Source organism: Pelodiscus sinensis, chromosome 13 (assembly GCF_052426305.1).
Source record: "Pelodiscus sinensis isolate ZL-2025 chromosome 13, ASM5242630v1, whole genome shotgun sequence".
In the NCBI taxonomy this organism is placed as follows: domain Eukaryota; kingdom Metazoa; phylum Chordata; order Testudines; family Trionychidae; genus Pelodiscus; species Pelodiscus sinensis.
The window spans coordinates 1,917,041-1,935,146 of NC_143064.1; the positions used below are offsets into that span (position 1 = coordinate 1,917,041).

Sequence of the window (18,106 nt, forward strand, 5' to 3'; positions counted from 1 at the left end):
GGGAGGCACCGTGCACCTGGGGCGCTGGGCGCACGAATGCCTCGGGCCAGCCCTGGCAGTGATAGCCGGTTTTTGGCGGGGGGTGCCCAAGGAGAAAGTCCTGCAGCGTAGGGGAGAAATGGCTTGTGAAAGGGGGATGGATTCTGCCAGGCCGAGTGAGGGGCTCTCAGTGGAGAAGGGGAGTCTACGGGGAGCCCCGCCCTCCGAGGACCGTCTGTGGAAAATGGTTGGGCAGCGGCTAGGCCAGAGAGCGGTACGACTGGCTGCTGCTTGGCTCCGAAGCGCTTTCGTGGCCCTCTGGACAGAGCGCTGGCGTGGCTCCCGGCCGCTGTCTGCAAAATCCATTTTCACAAAGGGGCTCGTTGCGACCAGACCCCAAATCCCTCGCAAGCCATGGGGAGGCCTGTGCTTGGATGCAGCGTTGGCCACCTGCGCCGTGGGGCCGCGGTCACTGCAGGGCTGCTGTCCAAAGCCAGCATGCGGGCGCCGTGCTCCTGGCCGAGCGGTTACCGGAAGGCGCTTCGCAGCCGTGCGGCTCCAGCCTGGCGCTCTGCAGGGAGGCAGCTTCGTGAGGAGCTGGTTGCTGCTTTGGCAGTGGCTGGCTCTGCCTTCGCCATAGGCCCCTTTATTCTGAATGCTGCAAACGGCCTCCAGCTTGCGGCGGGGGCTGCACTGCCTCCTCGCTGCGACTGTGGCACTGGCGGTGTCCATCGCGATGCAGTTGGGGCTCACGTGCCCCAGTGCGCCGCCGCCTTCCCCTGGAAGGACAGGTGCCGGGATCCCGCCTACTCAGCTGCTGCCGGAGCAGAAACCTTGCTGGGCCGCGCTTGCTCCATGCTGGCCCGCGTCCCTTGCCAGCTCGCACGGTGCGGGTCATTAAGCAGTGTCTGTTCGCAATGTTCTCTCTGGCCTGAGCACACCTGCGCTACAAGCAATTCCACGCCCGCCTGCTGAGGTCGCGCGGAGCGTTCCGGTTATTGTGCCACGCGCAGTAATTAGCCACTTGGAGTCTGTAGCCTGCTCCATCTGGGAGGCCCTCCAGGGCCCCCACCTCCAGTTTGCAAGTGCCAGCCCTCACCTCTCTTGGGCACAGACCTCTCTCTCTCCTTTCTTACTGGGCTTTTAAGACTGCCCAGCTCCCTAGAACATAAGAATGGCCATACTGGGTCAGACCAAAGGTCCATCTAGCCCAGTGTCCTGTCTGCTGACAGTGACCAGTGCCAGGTGTCCCAGAGGGAGGGAACAACAGGTAATCCTCATGCGAGCCCTCTCCTGTCACCCATTTCCAGACAAACGGAGGCTAGGGACACCATTCCTACCCACCCTAGCTAATAGATTCATGGAGGTTAGGTCCATCAATGACTATCTATCTCTTTTTTGAACTCTGTTAAAGTTCTAGTCTTCACCACATCCTCTGGCAAGGAGTTCCACAGGTTGACTGTGCGCTGAGTGAAGAAAAACTTCCTTCTGTTTGTTTTATTACCTCACACTGTAATATACCAGCAAGCGAGATTGTCTAGCGTCAAGGCTCACTTGCAGTTGCAAGTTCTCCCCCAGCTTCTTGGAAGCAAGCTCCTTTGTTCTTAAAGTCAAACCATGACAGAGAGAATCTAGGAAAGCAACAAAAAGATTTAAATTCACTCAGCAAGTCCAAGGTCATATCTGCTTTGTGGCCCCTTAATAACCATATGGAGCTGCAAGTTTGTTGAAGTCTCTAATGGACTTTTGCGGTGTATTGTGTACATCGAATTGTGTACGTTGTATACTGTTGAGTTTGCTTTTCTGTCCATCTGTCTGAGAGTCTGTTGTTCTAGAACTCCTCCTAAACGGTAAAAGCTGGGCCCACCAAATTCGGTGGGCAGCTTCCTCTCGTCCCTAACGTACAGCCAGGTCGGGGGTTTGGTTGTGCCAGGACAGGGGGAGGTGCTTGGAATATGATCCAGTGGAAAGTGAGGGGGTTTGCTAGCAGGGACAGTTTTTCTGTGGCTTGACCGGGGAGGGGGAGAAGGGGGGCAACTCTGGTAACCATAGCCCCCGCCACTCTGGCCAGCCCTGGGGAGCCACTACCCATGAGGCAGCATGGTCCCTGCCACCCCAGGCAGCTATGGGGAGGCACTGCCCACTGGGCATCATGGCCCCAGCCAGCCCGGGGAGCTGTCAGCTGGGCAGCACGGCCCCCACCCCACCGGCCCTGCCTTAGTCCCCTCCACACCCAACCTCCTGCCCTGACTTCTGCACCCCTCCCATTACTGCCCTGAGCCCCCCACCCCGTGCCCCTGCCTCCTGTGCCCCCCCTCCACCGAGCCCCTCCTGAAGGAGCCAAGCAACATTGGGTCAGTGTGCTAGTATCTAATATTTTACCCTTAGCTGTAAAGTCTCTGCGTGCCTAGGAGCTCTGTGAAGCTGGCGGCTGTGCCACAGGTCTCTTGCTGTCATACAGCTCCGGGCTCAGGAGGCTGTCCCTTGCAGGTCCTTGTTCCACTGGAAGTTAGTAAAAGGAATTAAATGGAAGCACTAGTTTGAATTTCAAAAAATAACCACTTGTTCCGACTGGAGCACAATGACTGTACTTACTGCCGACTGTTTCACCCTTGCCAGTGTAATGAGGCAGCGTGCTAGGGGGAGCTAGCAGAACACTTTTAAAGTGGCAGTAGAGATTCCCGTAGGAAAGGCCAGCGTGCGTCTGTATTTGAGAGCGTTCGTTGCTGAACATTAGAGACAGGTTTCACCCCTCCTGCCAACGCTGCTGAGTCGTGGTCCCTCCAGCCTGGCTGAGATAAGCCTTGTTTAGCTCGCTGGAGAGCGAGCCTGGGTTGGAGAAATTGGGATTTGTGTGTTGTGCCTGGGCTGGGTGTGCAGAATCCGCCTTCCTGACCCCAGGCCAGACGTAGAGACCTCCAGGGTGGCCCCTCTAGCCTAGGGGCTGGAATAGCAGCTGCTGCCCCAGGTGGGGTGTGTGCTGGGGGAGTTCCTGGTGCAACCCACACCTGGCGGGGGCGGGGGCGCTGGCCCGTGCAGCGGCACTGAGGCCACTTGCAGAGAGAGTGAGGCTGCTCTACAGTCCTAGCTCCCAGCCAGCTGGCCTGTAGCTCGTGCTGCAGAGGACCCAGATTGGGTTCTGCCCGTCGGGGCTTCGCTTGCAGCGACAGGAGCGTTTCCGTGCGGTGCACCTCGTCAGGGATGGTGACCCTGGTGCTCTCTTCCCCCCTCGTGCGGGGAGGCCTCCCAGCTTTGGCGCTCCTGCACACGGGACTGTCTCAGACTCCTTTGTTGTGTGCTCACCACAAAGGTGCTGGGCCCCCCGGGGTCACTGGAGGAGTGTGTGTGTGTGGGGGGGGGGGGGCAGTGGTGCTATCCCCAGCTTTCTGCACTAGTGGGTGGCTCAAGGCCAGGCTGGGCGCCGATTGCTGAACGTGTGCGTAGGGTTCCTGGCGTGGGGCCACCAGAGACGTGTTCCCGCCTTGAGACGGTATCGGTAGTGCACAGCTTCCCCTCCCCTCCCTGTCTTCCTGGGCCACCTTGCTCTGTTTTCCCATGGCGCGGTGGAGCGAGGTGCTCTGGGCGCCTGCCTCGGAGTCTGACCCCTCTGCGCCCTTGCTCTAGGGCGAGGGAAAACACCGGCACGTGCTTTGCAGTTTGCTGTTATCGCTTTGTTCCACTGACGAAGAATTAAGGCCCCCGCTCAGCGGTGAGCCCAGCAGTCCCCCGGCGCGGACGCCAGGCTCCCTTGGCATGCTGCTGAGTGGGCAGCATGGGAGAAACTGGTTCGTTGGATAGTAGAGCCACGAAAAGCCGCCAGACCCCCGTTAGAATGGGAATTATTCCCCCAAGCCCCTACTAAGTTATTACCACTCCAGCAGAATGCGTGTGACTAAAAAGTGACCGGCAGAGCTGAAGCAGCATGTGGCTGTCGGGTGGAAGAGCTGGTTGGAAACTGTCCCGGCATTTCCGGAGCATGTGGGGATGGCGTGCACCATGTGTCAGGCTCTGGGCCTGCTGTTCGAAGAGCTCGCAGACCAGACCCTTGCCGTGTGTCTTCAGGGCAGGGCCAGAGCCTCAGCGAAGTGCGCAGGGTGCAGAGCTGACCTGCCGCGTGGTCCCAAGACATGGCTGGCTTAGTCTGGTGCGAGCAGCCAGCCTCTGTTTCTGTAGCCAGTCATAGGGTGGCTAGCTGGGCAGCCTGGTGTAAGGAGCTGCTCAGCAGAGCAGAGAGCGTTCGATCCTGACCAGCGAGGGTGCAGGCCTGGTGCCCTGGGAGAATTCCCGTGGCTGGACCAGGGCTGGCAGGCTCAGGGCGCTGGGCAGAAGCTGCGGCCTGGTTCCTGCTGGGCTGTGGCCATGGAACAAGGACTGAGAAGGTGCCAGGGTCATGGGAGAGTGCCTCAGTGAGTGTGAGGCGTTCAGGGGAGAGAGGAAGGGCAGGACAAAGCTGCCGCCAGAGGGTCCCTGGGCCTGGACCCAGAGTAGTGGGCTGGCCTGGGCCCCCCTTCCCCTTACACCACACCTTGGCCCCAAGGAGAGTGGCCTTTCCAGGCTGCCCCTGAGGCGAGGGGCTGGACCTTGGGGCCGCAGTTGGCCACGGTGGCAGGTGAGACTGAGGCTGCCGATACCAGGGAAGGGGGCGAGAACAGAGTGGTGGGCACTGCCGGAGGGCAGCGTCCTGCAGCGGTCGCCGCAGGGCAGGATGTGAGCCCATACAAAGGTGTGGGGACAGAGGAGCAGAGTGAGGACAGGTAAGACGGTGGCCAGAAGGCGGCGCACTCCAAGGGCCAGAGCTAATTCCTGGACTAACCAGCAGGAGGCGCCGCAGCGGTGAGCCGACCCCATTTCTCTGTCACCATAGCAGCTCTTCGTTTTGATTGCCGACTCTGAGCGCTGGTTTGGAAGGAGCGTGTATTTGGGTAAGATTTGCCATGGTCACTGACCTGGCGGGGAATGTGTCGATCCCTCGGGACCGGCAAACCTTGCTGCGCGATGCATTCGGGGTGGAGCCAAAGGCTGGATTGCTTAGAGGGGGCTGTATTTCGGCCTCTTGGTGGCCAGTACCGTCTCTCCGAGGCTACTGACTTGGCACTACTCTGTGCCGTTTGTCCTGATTAAGCATTCCCAGCACGGCCCCTCCACACCCCCGCAGTGTTACTCAGTAAAGCACAAGCCATTTAAGAAATGAGGCTGAGAACCTGGTCCCCAGTCAGGGAAACAGAGGCAAGAGGGGCAACATGTCTTGGCCAAGGTCACCCGGCAGGCTGGGGAGAAGCTGACAACAGAGCCCAGGTCTGTTCAGGCCAGCCCTCTCTGCATAGGTCACACAGGCAAGAGCAGAGAATCCAGGGGTCAAGCAGTACCAATGCAGCAGTGGTCACGGCTTGTTCTCCGGGATCCCCCGGGCGACAGGGGCACGGGAGAGGGGGGATTCAAATACTAATCTCACGGCCACTAAGAGAAAATGTTCAAGGACACCTAAGTGACTTAGACACCTGGGGTGTGTCTAGACTACAGGTTTTTTTTAAAAAAACTTCCCCTGCGTCTAGACTGCTGCCATGTTCTTTCGAAAGTAAATTGAAAGAACGCAGCAGTTTTTTCGACCGCGGAAAACCTCGTTTTACGAGGAAGAACGCCTTTTTTTGAAGAAAGGCGCTATGCAATGCAAACTGCTTTTTTGAACGAGGGTATCCAGACTGCCTGGGTGCTGTCTGTCCATAAAGCGGCTTGCTGTGTCGAAAGTCCTGGTTGCAGTCTAGACGCTCTCTCTCAAAAGAGGCTTGTAGTCTAGATGTACCCCTGAACCCCAGGGACTGTCAGTGACAGTCCTAAGAGAGTGAAGGGCTTTTGAAAGTGCCACCCGTATAACTATATGTGCATGGGCCACGCCTCTGGCCCCAGGGGCAGGGCTCCAGGCCCATTGCGGGCTGCAGCCTGGCAGCTCTGAGCTCGTCTTATTCCATGCGGAGCGTCTGAGTGAACCTGTTCAGTGCCCCTAGGCCAGAACTGCTCGCACTGAAGCCTGTCCCCAGCACCAAGCCTGTGGCTATCCAGGATACCTCTGGAGCCAGGGCTGGCAACATAGAATGGGGGCATAGGCTGGCTACAGACAAGACAAACAGCTGGCAGATTGTTCTGGGCCATGCTCATGAGCAACCTCGTGCAGACCGGTTCTCGGGATTCGCCATTCATTAAAGTGTTGAATATTTATTAACCTTTTGTAAACTACTAGCAGACCTACCCCCCCATTGCCCAGGTCCTTCAGGGCTGGAGGTTGGCGGAGGAGGGGCGGGGGTAGGAGTCCGAGCTGGGCCTTGGGGATGTGTGTGGGAGGGAAAGCAGGAGGCTGAGGGTTGGGGAGTGAGGAGGACTAAGGGTGGGGCTCCCATCCAGAAAGGGCCTTTTTCTCCCCTCAGGTTTCCCCTGGCCAACAGGGGTCTCCCCCCTCCTCCCAGCGCTGCAACCAAGGGTCGGGGGCAGGGGGGGCTATTTACTGGTGTGCTGTCAGGCAAGATGGTGAAGCCCCCGACCTGGCTAGTCCCTTGGTGTTGTGGCTGTCCCCAGGTGGATGATCTGCAAGCTCGCTCTCCCGTGCAGGCTCGCTATCCTCAGTGACCACTCTTGTATCGCGTCCCTCAGAACAGCATCCCCTCCCTTCGCATGCCATGGAAACCAGTCCCTTTCCTGGGGCTTCTGGTTGTCCTGGCACAACCAAACCCTGACCTTGCTTTAAGTTAGAAGAGGAAACTGCCTACCGAATTAGGTGGCCCTAGCCTCTACTGTGGTGGGAGTTCTTGAACAAACGGACTCTCAGACAGACGCACAGACGGACACACTCTAAAACAGACGGATTTAGAAAGGACTATCGTGAATGAGCTGATGTGGGATTGAGAAGTTTGTAGCTACAACAAAGTTGTGGCTAGTTTTAAAACATGGTTTTTGAGTTACCGACCATGCGGGGCACCCACGTGTGGGGGAAGCGCTGCGGGGACGGTGCGACTGGGACTTGTCTGTTCCTAGTCCTCATTTTCTGTTTGAAAGTGACTGTTCAATTGGCTGCCGATTGCTGCTTCAGCTTGGACAGAGCACTCCACACCCGCATACTCCTGTTTCCACCTGGCTGCTCTTTAGCGCTGTCCGGATTGGCCTCTCCAGCCTGTGCGATGTTTTGGATCAGGGGGTGCAGAAATTGCACGACAGCCTGCCCAGGTCGGATGCTTTCAGAGCGGTACCGGTCTGTAGGGCCAGGGCTCCCACTGGCTCAGGTCAACTTTTTAAATTCCTTGTGTGGGTGGATCTGCTGCTTCAGCATTACCTTTCAGTGAGTGTTCCGGCTTTTGGATCTGTGCGTGATTTCCAGGGCAGCCCCTTGCTGTCTGTGGGCTCTATCATTCTTGGTGGAAAATACCATGTAGTAGAAGTTAAGGGAGAGTGGCAGCTCTTGCAGTTATTTATAGACTTTCCAGTGCTTCAGATGTCTATAATGAGATTGGGTTTGTGGCTGGTTTTACTCGCTTTATTGGAATTGTAAATACATTTCTTATTACTCTGAATCAGAAAGCTGGCATGTTCTCTGCCGCTGATTGTGGCCAGATTGCATCATTGGATGCATGCGCATAATTCCTGCTGACAAATCTCGTTGCGGAAGGCAGGATTTGGCCTGCAGGGGTGGATTCTGGTCTTGGCTATACCCTAACCACTCTGGTGCCTTGGGTGGAACAGCAGAAAGCAACGGATGGCCTTAGGAATGTAGCCGGAAGAGTCTGGGCTGGAATTGAATGTTGTGACAAATCGGGTCTCACTCTTCAAAAGATGATAACGTCTGTGTGCAGTAGGATGTTCCCTTTTAATGTGCTGCAGAGAGCTGCTAGGGTCATTTTGTTGTGTGCCTGTGCTAATCAGATTACTTCAGAAAGCATTATACTTCAGAAAGCCTCAGCTCTCCTAGATGGAACGAATGTGGCTTTTGATGTACAAAGGGAGAGCTTCCCGAGCACAAAGTTTTAAGTGCCTCCCAGCAATTTGGTTATTACTGCAACATCTTTTGTAGGTTTGGTAGCAAAGAGGCTTGTCTTTAATACACTCCAGTGCTTAATTGACCATTTTCAGACAATTTTGAGCAATTAAACTGCTGTGTCTTTCTCTACCCACTTTTCAGACCTCAGGCAACGAAGCAGTGTCTGCCTATTTGTGGTAAGTGGTTTCTGTTAATGAAGTACACTTTTTAACAGGCCCCGAACTCTAAAATCCATGCAATGGGTATTTTTAACCGTGCTTGTTTGAACTGGTTGGTAACATTGAGGTGGGTCAATTTTTTTTTTTATGCTAAAGATCTGTGTTCTGATTTTAGGCCTTTCTTCAGCAAAATTCTAAACCAAACGTACCGCGACTAGGGATGCTAAAATGTCTTGAATTGTGTAACCGCTGGAATTTGCGGTGGTTGTATGGAGAAGCCAGTACATGCAGGGAGCCGGCTCCTGCCTCCCCCTTCCCCTCCCGCACTGCGGCCTCTGACACATTGCCAGTAGCACGCGCGTGTGCGTCTGTGTGTAACCGTGCATGTTCACCGATGAACCTGGGCTCATGGGTTAACCGTGTGCACAGTTACACTTTCACATGCCTAATTGCTACCACTTCGTAAGGTAGCGCCTCTTGTGGATTGTGCGAGCTGGACCCCTGCTAAAACATCTCTGCTGAGCGCAGCTCCTTGCGGGCAGGGGAGAACAAGAGGTCTCACGTCTCCCTGGGGATCCTGTGCACGTGTGACCAGCCAGAGGCAGCAGCGGCTGTTACTGCCTGCTTGAAAGGCACCTGTCCAAGACACGTCATCGCCTGTCTGCAGTAGGCCCCTCGTGCCACGCCCGCGAGCTGTGCGCACGTTTCCCAGCAGTGGCTGACGGCTCCGGGCAGAGACCTCACTCACCTGGCCCCCTGAGAGGGACTGACCGTGTATCTCTCCGACCCAGAGATCCTGGGAAGCCCTCTGCGCCCCCCGGACCCTCTGCCCATCTCCCCTCAGTAGCCATGTCTACGCCTAGCACCTACAGAGCTTCCATCTCAGGCTGTAAAGACGCTCTCACCTGCCAGCTCCTCCTGCAGAAGGGGCCAAGCTGGGGGAGCGGGGGAGGCGGGGGAGCAGGCCCCGACCCCAGAGAGCTGTCAGGAAGCGGGAGGGGGTGAGCGAGGGCACATGAGGCTGTCTCTCTGGAGCAGTCCCGCTGGCAGGGGTGCTGCCCCAGGGAATGAGCCCTTCCTCTCTGGCTACCAGAGGCCTGGCTGGCGTCCGTAGTGCCCAGGTCTCTTGTGCAGAGGGGGGAGGCTGCCTCGCCGGCCGCCTCCTCCCCAGCTCTTCCTGCCACCTCTCTGCCCCGGCCAGAAGTGGGTGCTGGGTCAGCTCGCCCCTTGCCCCCCTCTGCAAGGAAGTGGTGCCCCCCGCGGTGCCCCAGGCTGGCTGCGCCTCCCACGGGAAGCCGGGGGCGATGTGCCTTTAAGAATAGCAGCCGAGCCGGCCTAGCACCCTCCCCCCTGTTAATTGTAACATTTTTTCTCAGCCATGCTTTTCAGTCACATTCGCAGGCTGCGAGAGGGAGCCGCTCCTGAGCCTGGCTGGGTTTGAATGCGTGGGGCCGGCTGGCAGGCAGCCGGGCTCGGGGGGACGCGGCTGCTCTGGGCAGGGGCACGGGGACGTGATGGGCAGCAGGTGAGATGCGAAAAGCCAGCCAGCCGAGCAGCCCTGGCGCGAGGAGCAGGAGCCCAGTGAGTTGAGGCTGGAGTGACCCTGGGAAAGACGTGGCCACCAGGCAGCGTCTGACTGCGCCCTGCCCAGGCACCAACGTGGGGGTGAAGCGCCAGGGTCCAGAGCCCCCACCCCACCCGGCACAGGGGCCCCGGCAGGATCAGCCAGCCTCCCCGCGGTGCGCCCTGGGTCCTGCCTGCCTGGCCGGGTCAGCAGTGGCTGCGACGGGCTCGAGGAGCATGCTACTTTGTGGATAATGCCCGTGGTGTCTCCACTCAGGCTCCCCCAGCAAGACCGGGAGGAGTCGCGTGCCACTTGCTGCGCACTGCCCAGGGGCCGCCGGGGCGCCGGCCTGCGAAGGGTTAAGAGACGCTGTCCCCACTCCCAGAGGGGGCGTGCGAATTAGCCTGCAGAGGTGCATGTCCGGCCGCTCCGCTGCCGCTGCTTCTCCCAGGCTGCTGCTGCGGCAGTGGGGGTGTGACGAGCCGCTCTGCCTGCGGGAGATGCTCGCTCGGCGTGTCCGGAGCCCCGTGTGTGGCAGCAGAGCCCTGGCAGCGCCGGCCGGACTTGCTGTCGCCGCGTGAGAAGACCAGTCGCCGGCCCGCTCCCGCCTTGGCAAGGTAGGTGCCAGTCCGGTGCGACGGGCAGTCAGCTTGGCTCAGTGCGGCCAGCCCCCCGCCCAGGGTAACGCAACGCACGGACGGGGGGAGGGGAGAGGACAGGGCTGGGGTTGTTGCCCGCGCCTGGGAAGGGAAGGCTGGCACTTGGGGGGGGGGGGGGAGGGTGTCAGAGAGCCAGGCCACCGAATGTTTCTTCCAGCTGCGAGCAAAGTGGTTGCACCAAATGAGAGCAAACTTGCTGGGTCTCTGTGCACCAAAGCATTGGGGGACGGGGGTGGGGAGAGGGAAAGGGCAGGGTCATGCTGGGAGCAGGGCATGCGCAGGGTCTTTGCTGGCCCAGGCCGTGGCTGGGCGAAGGGGGCTGGGGTGGCGAGAGACGTGCAGAGACAGGCTCGGTGCTGGCTCGCTGAGCTGGTTTCTCCAAGGGTGACGTGGCTGCTAGGGTGTCTGCGGGGCTCCGGGTGTCAGTCTCTCTTGCCTTGGCAGAAAAGTCTGTTTTCGGAGCGGCTGCTGGGTGCAGGGGCTCTATTGCCAGCTCTCCGTTCCCCTCTGCTAACTGCTCGCCCAGCCGGAACCTGTGCGGGAGGCTGTGCAGCATGCGCTCCAGAGAGGACCTGCCACTTCTCCCCTGTCCTGAGCAGACGCCTCCGTGGAAAGGGTTGAAGGCTGCCGGGACACTGGCATCCCTCCTTTCTCACCAGCGGCAGAGGGCGTTAGGCTAGAATGGGGACTCTGCTGGCTCAGTGTTCAAACACGTTCTCCCCCAGGAAAGCGGGGTGCTGGGATCTGCTGGTGCATGGAGGCTAGTTCCTGTGCCTGACCGGGTGTGCATGGTAATTAGCCTGTGCACGAGCAAACACAGACCCGGCCAAGGAAAATTGGTCATGCATGTGCACAGCGTGAAATCTGGATTGCACGTGGAAGTGGGCCGTGTATAGACTCTGCTCCAGGCACGCAAGGCAGGTCCCGCAGGTTGCTGGCACTGCAGAGCTCTGACCATAAGCAAAAGCAACAGTGTCATGTCAGAGTGATGCTCCCGCGTGTCTCCTGTGGTGGGTGCGTGTTCCTCAGGACCGCATCCTTCAGGAGCCAGGGCAGCGGTCTGGCCTTTACGGCAGCCTGTCCGTGTGCTTTGGGGTGGCTAGTGCTGGCTTCCTGCCAGGAACGGATTCTCCCTTCAGCAGTTTGGCCGGCTCTTGCATTGCTTCCTGGACTTGCCCAGTGCCAGGGCAGAGTTTGAGCGAGGACTTGCACGACAGGAGCGCTCGGAAGAGCTCATTAGTGACCGTAGGAGCAAATTCTGCCCCAGCCAATGCAGGGAGCTAACATGGTTCTTTTGTGTGGGAGTGGAGCAAGACGTGGGGAGTACACGCCGCAGGCATGCCCCCCCCCGCTCTGCTCGGCGAGGGCTCTCTGTTCTCTGAAGCCTGGGGGTGGGGGCTCAGGAGTGGGACTGGTAGATTGCTGCTGTGTGAACCTGTCGGCCTCGGGAGGACTGATGCAGGAACGGTGAGCAAAACTGCAGTGTGTCTGTGGAGCAGCATGCCTGCCGGTGTGTGGCTCGGGAGAGCGGATTCCTGGCAAGGTGCTCGGGGTGGGCATCTGTTTATCTGACAGCGGGCCGGATTCGCCTCCCCTTGGCGCTGGTGTAAATCAGGAGTAAGTGCAGGGACAGCAGCATCCCGCCGGGAGGTCCAGCGATGGAAAACAGGTGTAAATGGGAGCAGAAGCCGGGCCAGTCTCTAAAACATCACGTATAAAATGTGATGAGCGTTAAATAATCAAATCACCATTGTAACTGGAGCCAGACAACACTGGGAAGATTACATGGGGCTCGTCTCAGCTACTGCTTATTGCCCAGAGACAGGAGGACAATTAGAGCTGGCTGAATTCTGCAGGGCTCTTCACAAAGAGGCGTTTGAATTCCAAGCGGGCTTGGCCCAGTGGCCGCTCGTCGGGGTTGGCTTTATCCCAGGGTTCTAGCAAGGGCTTGCACAGCCCGTTTTAATACGCGTGTTCGAGAATTGTCACAAGTGGCGAACTTTGAATTTTCCAGTATGAATATTTGCACCCCGATCCAGATTCGATGTGATAAGCCCATCCAGTCAGGGCACAGAAACTAGCCATGTGATCTAGAGGTCCTAACTAAAACAGGTGACTTTTTGAATGCTAAGTGCTTGTATCAAACTTCTCGTGAGTGGTCTATAGATGAGACTTATCTGCAGAAATCACTTGACAAATCACTTCTTGAATAACGAATGCATCACAATCTGCTGAACAAATAATTAGCAAATGCAAAAAGACTAAATTAATCTCTCAAACCAGGCTGCGGAATATTCCCCTGGTGAAAGAAGCACTAATAATCACGTGGCTGCAGGATTTCAAAGGCAGCTGAATTTTGATGTGTGTACTTGTGCCTCACCAGCTGCAGGTGACCAGAGGCCTGTTGTCTGGAAACTGCTGAACCAAACACAAAATATACCCTTGTGGTGCTAGGCAAGGTGTCTTTGAGGCTGTGTCTAGACTACATGCCTCTGTCGTCAGAGCCATGTAGATTAGACACATAGGCAAAGGCAAATGAAGCCGCGATTTAAATGATCGTGGCTTCATTTAAATTTATATGGCTGCCGCGCTGAGCCGACAAATAGCTGATCAGCTGTTTGTCCACTCAGCACGCTAGTCTGGACGCTCCCCTGCCGACATCAAAGCCCTTTGTCGGCAGCCCCGTTATTCCTCGTGGGATGAGGTTTACCGGGGCTGCCGACACAGGGCTTTGATGTCGGCAGGGGAGCATCCAGACTAGCGTGCTGAGCGGACAAACAGCTGATCAGCTGTTTGTCGGCTCAGCGCGGCAGCCATGTAAATGTAAATGAAGCCGCGATCATTTAAATCGCGGCTTCATTTGCCTTTGCCAAAACAACAAATCTACATGGCTCCGTCGACAGAGCCATGTAGTTTAGACGTACCCTGAACGAGCACAATTGAAATGGATCCGGCTTTGTGCAGTTTGTAAAATGCACACATGCAAGGCGATCGGCTCCTCTTAGTGAATGCCTACATTTATCTGGGTTGTGCAAGGGTTTCCTATTTTCCTGCATTTAGAGGATGATTGGCGACACCATTCTGGTTAGAAAAAAAATTGAATCTGACTTTAGAGGTGAATTCAAAGAGCAATTTCCACTTTATAAATATAGCAGCAAATAGGAGGAAAGCTGCTTACAGATTACTCTAATGATGAATAGTTATAGGCTCTCACAAGGTTGAAAACAATAAAAGTCAAAATCAAGTGGTAGGATTTACTCAGGTGGAAAATATATAGAGAAGCTCTTGTATTGGAGACACGGGGCTTACCCCATAGTGACAGACAAATATTGGGAGGCACCAAAGTGTCACCAAGTGGCTCTGAACCCCAACCAGATGATGGCAGCGACTCTGTCGTTTATTGTTCTAGGAGGTTACGTCATGGGTGTGACAGTGCATTGGGGTTTCCCTGCCGCCTGCACCCCCGAAATGGCATGAACAGACTCTACCAGCCAGTAGAATAGAGGGAGTTTATTGCTTCTCCAGGATACAGCACAGCACAGATGTCATCTGGTTCCAGGGCAGGCCTAGGATGCCTCAGCCCCCCTTGAGATGGGGAAGCCTGGGCCCCTAAATCCCAGCCCATTGCCTAGGCTGCTTCCTCCATGATCCCAGCCAGAAACCTAACTCCCTCACTTCCAGCCCTGCCCCCAGCCAGGGCTCCACTCCCCTTCTTCCCATTGTTCCGCTCCCTGGGAGATACTGGTCGGACAGGTTCGGAGCCCCCTTGCATAATGACTCATCTCCTGCCCTGCTGGGCCGTGCTGCAGCCAGTGGAGGTCACTCACAACCCACTGCCCAGCATAGCAACCAGCAAGTTACTCCCCACTATGTCACAATGGGTCTGTTTGTTTGTTTTCTTTCAACTAAGAATTACTATCAATTGATACCAGTCGATATTTCTGCTCTTTTAGCTGCAGGCACTGTTGAGTTCCCCTCCCCCCCCGCATGCTGTCACTATTATGGCGCATTTTAATTAAATGCCGTGCATTCCCGAAGTCCAGATATTTTATGCAGAACTGGGAATGGTTTTCCGGTTCAAGGAGCTAGAGCGCTGCTGTAAAGCCACCACAGCATGTGTCCATGCATCATGCTACCCTCTGTCAGAGGACACGGGTTGTCACGGGCGCACTTTTGCTGAAGGAAGGCTGACTAGATATGACGTGCTTCTCAGCTGTTGGCTCCCGTGTCCTGTCGCCAAGTCAACACACACTCTACAAATGGCATTGTCTTACCTGTCAGTTAAGTGCCATCTTGTCTTCAGAACCATTGTCACAAAGCTACAGTTTCTGCAGAGAGGAGAAATGGGAAGTGTGGCAGAGGAGCTGTTGTGCATTGACATCACCCTCTCTGTGTCACTCACGTAGTGCGAACAGATTGGATGTGGAATGTATTTTATTTTATCATCTCACATTTTTCCACTTGAGGGCTATAGTCTGAAATTTCAGGCTGCCTAACAGGCGTTTCACTCACTTGTCTTGCCTGCTATCAGTCTAGCCCTTCCAACAGCACTTGCATCTCTTGGGGACTATCACAGGGGTTGGCAGGACTTGGTAACCCAGCCCCTGCAGGTTACAGCTTTTAGGTGGCTGAATAATTCTTTTGGGCTCTGCCTCAGGCAGCGAAACCTCAGCTGGTGTCTCACCTCCATCAGTCTGTGGTGAAAACCTGACTGGCCATTCCAAGGCAGGGCCGTCTGAAAGCACGTGTAGCTCTCATTGCACAGTACTGACGTACAGAAGGCGCTTCCCAGACATGGCTGTTCGTTTAGACCATGCCCCCGCCACATGCTGAACACCTCCTGGGTGGGGTTGGGGCTTCAGGGGACTCAGCATCTGATGCTGCAAGGTACTTTGAGAGAAACTTTCAGGCTTTACGGACATTGTTAATTGATAGCTTGAAATGTAGCCCTGCAGTATGGGATGCCCAATCACACCCTACTGTCAGACAGCAGGCATGCTTCCAGTGTCAGATTCCGGTACTATCAGAACTGTTCTACAGAAGGACATGAATAAACATCGTCAATATGAACATTCTTTGTCAAAGTCAGTAAAATCTTCCTGGCTTACAATTCTTTCATGCTGAAATTGAGATAAGTACACCCTGCCAGCCTGCAGATAAAGCTGAATAAATACAATATTTGCTTTTGTGGCAGTCACAGATCTCCCATTCTCAACCGGCTTTTTATTTGGTAGCCACTTGCTCATGTGGAGAAAACACATTTTCCAATGGAAGATAGTTATGAAATCTGTTCCATGCCACAAACTGTCTCACCTACTAGGGACTCAGCTGGCAGGCTCCCCCCTGGCAATGTTCTCACTGAATTCAGGGATTAGTTAGTTATTTTTACATGTGTGAGGGCTTTAGCAGTGACATAGTGGGGGGCTGTCTGCTCTGTACCCGGTGCCCCCCTGCGCTGGGATGTGTGATTCCCACTGACTCACCCACATGTTGTGAAGTAGTGTCGGTACCTTGCTGGTTGCTGTGCTTGGGCTGTGGATGACCCCTACTGGCCTCTGCCTGTGAGCACTGCCCAGCAGGTGGGCTGCCTAAGTCAGGGAGACAAAGACCCAACCGGTCAGACCGGTTGAGGGCAGCTAGGGAACTAAGGAAGGGAGTGTTTGGGGAAAGAAGTGGCTGGCTAAAAAACATGAAGGGAACAACCTAACCGGAGGACTGAGGATTTAAGGGGGGGGGGCAATGGACCCCCTAACCTCAGGGGTCTGAGGCATCCTGGCCTTGACTCCTGTAACCACATTACATCTGTGCTGTGCTGTATCCTGGAGAAGCAATAAACCCCTCTCTATTCCACTGGCTGGCGGAGCCTGTTGCTGCTACGGGCTGCAGGATCAGGGGGACCCCGACGTGCCACCACAGCCAGTCACGTTCCTTGCTGTCTCCCTCCAGCGGCTGTACCACAGACTTGTGGTCATGCATAGTAAGTTCTAAACTGGCATTTATCATCATGACGCCCTAAAAGCTGCTGGTTGCTAAGAGTTACAGAAAGTGACATAAAAGGCTGAGTTAGAAGGGACAGTTATTTGGATAATTCACATGCAGCAGTAGTCCTTAAAAGTCACATTTGCCAGCACGCAGCTCTTATCCCACGTCCTCTAGTTCTATTAATGGGGCCAGTGGCGGCCTCCTCCATAAACGGCAGCTCTGTAGTTCCTGTTTCGTTTCAGGCTGTATCCTGTTTGGAAGGATCTGTGTTTGGTTTGTTTTTGTGGTGCCCAGACCGTGGCACTAGAAGCACATTGAGTGCTGGAACACACGCAGGGACGTCCATCCGCAAGAGGATGCTGGCCCTGCCTTGGTACTGCCGGACTTCCCTAAGAGTAGCTCCAGGGTAGCCATGAACATGGACGCCCATGTCTGGGGATGTGTCAGGACAGGAGTGACACAGGGTGACGACATTTCCCGCAGGTGTGAAAGGCGGGAGAGACCATGGGCAGCGTGATCGGCAAGAGGAGGCTAAACCTGCCCTGCTGATGACCTGCCGCTGGACACCTGGGGCACGGAGGCTCTGCCACTCCTCCCTCCCCAATGTCTCCCCTGTTGATTGCATCCCTTCTTCTCTCTGGGGCGGGGCGGGGGGGGGGAGGGACACAGAGAGTCAGCAGGAGATGGCTTGGCCAGGCACTGCCTGCTGCTCCGGGAGTTGGTGGCTTGGTGGGTGGGGCGGCGCCTAGGTCCAGCTGGGGTTTGGGGGCTGGCAGCTCAGCCCAGCACTGGGGCCAGGCCGGTGACTCCGCTTGGTGTGGCTTGGGCAGGCAGGCCAGGACTCCTCTGGTCACAGGAAGGGGGAGGTTTCAGGGCTCTGGAGCGCAGAGGGCAGGGCCTTGGGCAGAAGCAATGGGGCTGGCAGGCTGGCCTCCCCAAAGTAGGGGGGCACCTGCTGCCCATGGAAGGGGCTGTTGTGATCATCTAGTCTGACCTCCTGCCTACCAGGGGGCTGAGAACTTCCCCATGTGGTTCTTGTATGTCTCTTAGGGTGTGTCTAGACTGCATCCCTCTATCGACAGAGGGATGCAAATCAAGCACATCGAAATTGCTAATGAAGCCGGAATTTAAATAGCCCATGCCTCATTAGCATAAACATGGCAGCTGCTTTTTTTGAAATGGCGTTTTAAAAAAACAAACAAACCTGGCAGTCTAGATGCAGTTCTGTCGAAACTAAAGCCTTTTTACACAGATCCTGTAAACCTCATTTTTTGAGGAATACAGTATCTGTCGAAAAAGGCTTTAGTTTCGACAGATCCACGTCTAGATTGCCGTTTTTTGAAAAAAATGGCAGTTTCGAAAAAAAGCAGTGGCCATGTTTCTGCTAATGAGGCGCGGGATATTTAAATCCAGGCTTCATTAGCAATTTCGACATGCTTGATTTGCATCCCTGTGTCAACAGAGGGACACATCCAGCCCTGGTGTAGACACTCAACACTGTGACTCTACCACATCCCCAGGGACGTTGTTTCTGCGCTTAATTTTCCATGCAGTGCTGCTTACAGTATCTTTTAAGTTTCCCAGTTTGCATTTGTCTTCAGCCTTCCGCCGCTGGCTCTTGTTCTGCCTGTGTCTGCTAGACTGATGTGCTTGGCTCTCAGAAACATCCCGAGGAAGTACTGAGTCTCTGTCTAATGGGGCGTCCTTCACCACCGTCTGCACTCTGCTGGCCATCCTGGGAACT

At 55.9% G+C, this 18,106-nt stretch overlaps 1 protein-coding gene across 2 annotated transcripts in view; it reads left to right on the forward strand.

Annotated features, from left to right (window-relative positions):
- HTR2C (5-hydroxytryptamine receptor 2C) overlaps nucleotides 1-18,106 on the forward strand; it is a 438,632-nt gene that overhangs the window by 44,888 nt on the left and 375,638 nt on the right. Inside the window, exon 1 of one of the 2 annotated variants that reach the window (XM_075916246.2) lies at nucleotides 9,521-10,338. The exons of the other annotated variant lie outside the window; for it this stretch is intronic. The gene's annotated coding sequence lies outside the window, so the exon portion shown is untranslated. Of the gene's footprint in view, nucleotides 1-9,520; nucleotides 10,339-18,106 lie in introns of those variants that run through there. 2 annotated transcript variants of the gene reach the window in all.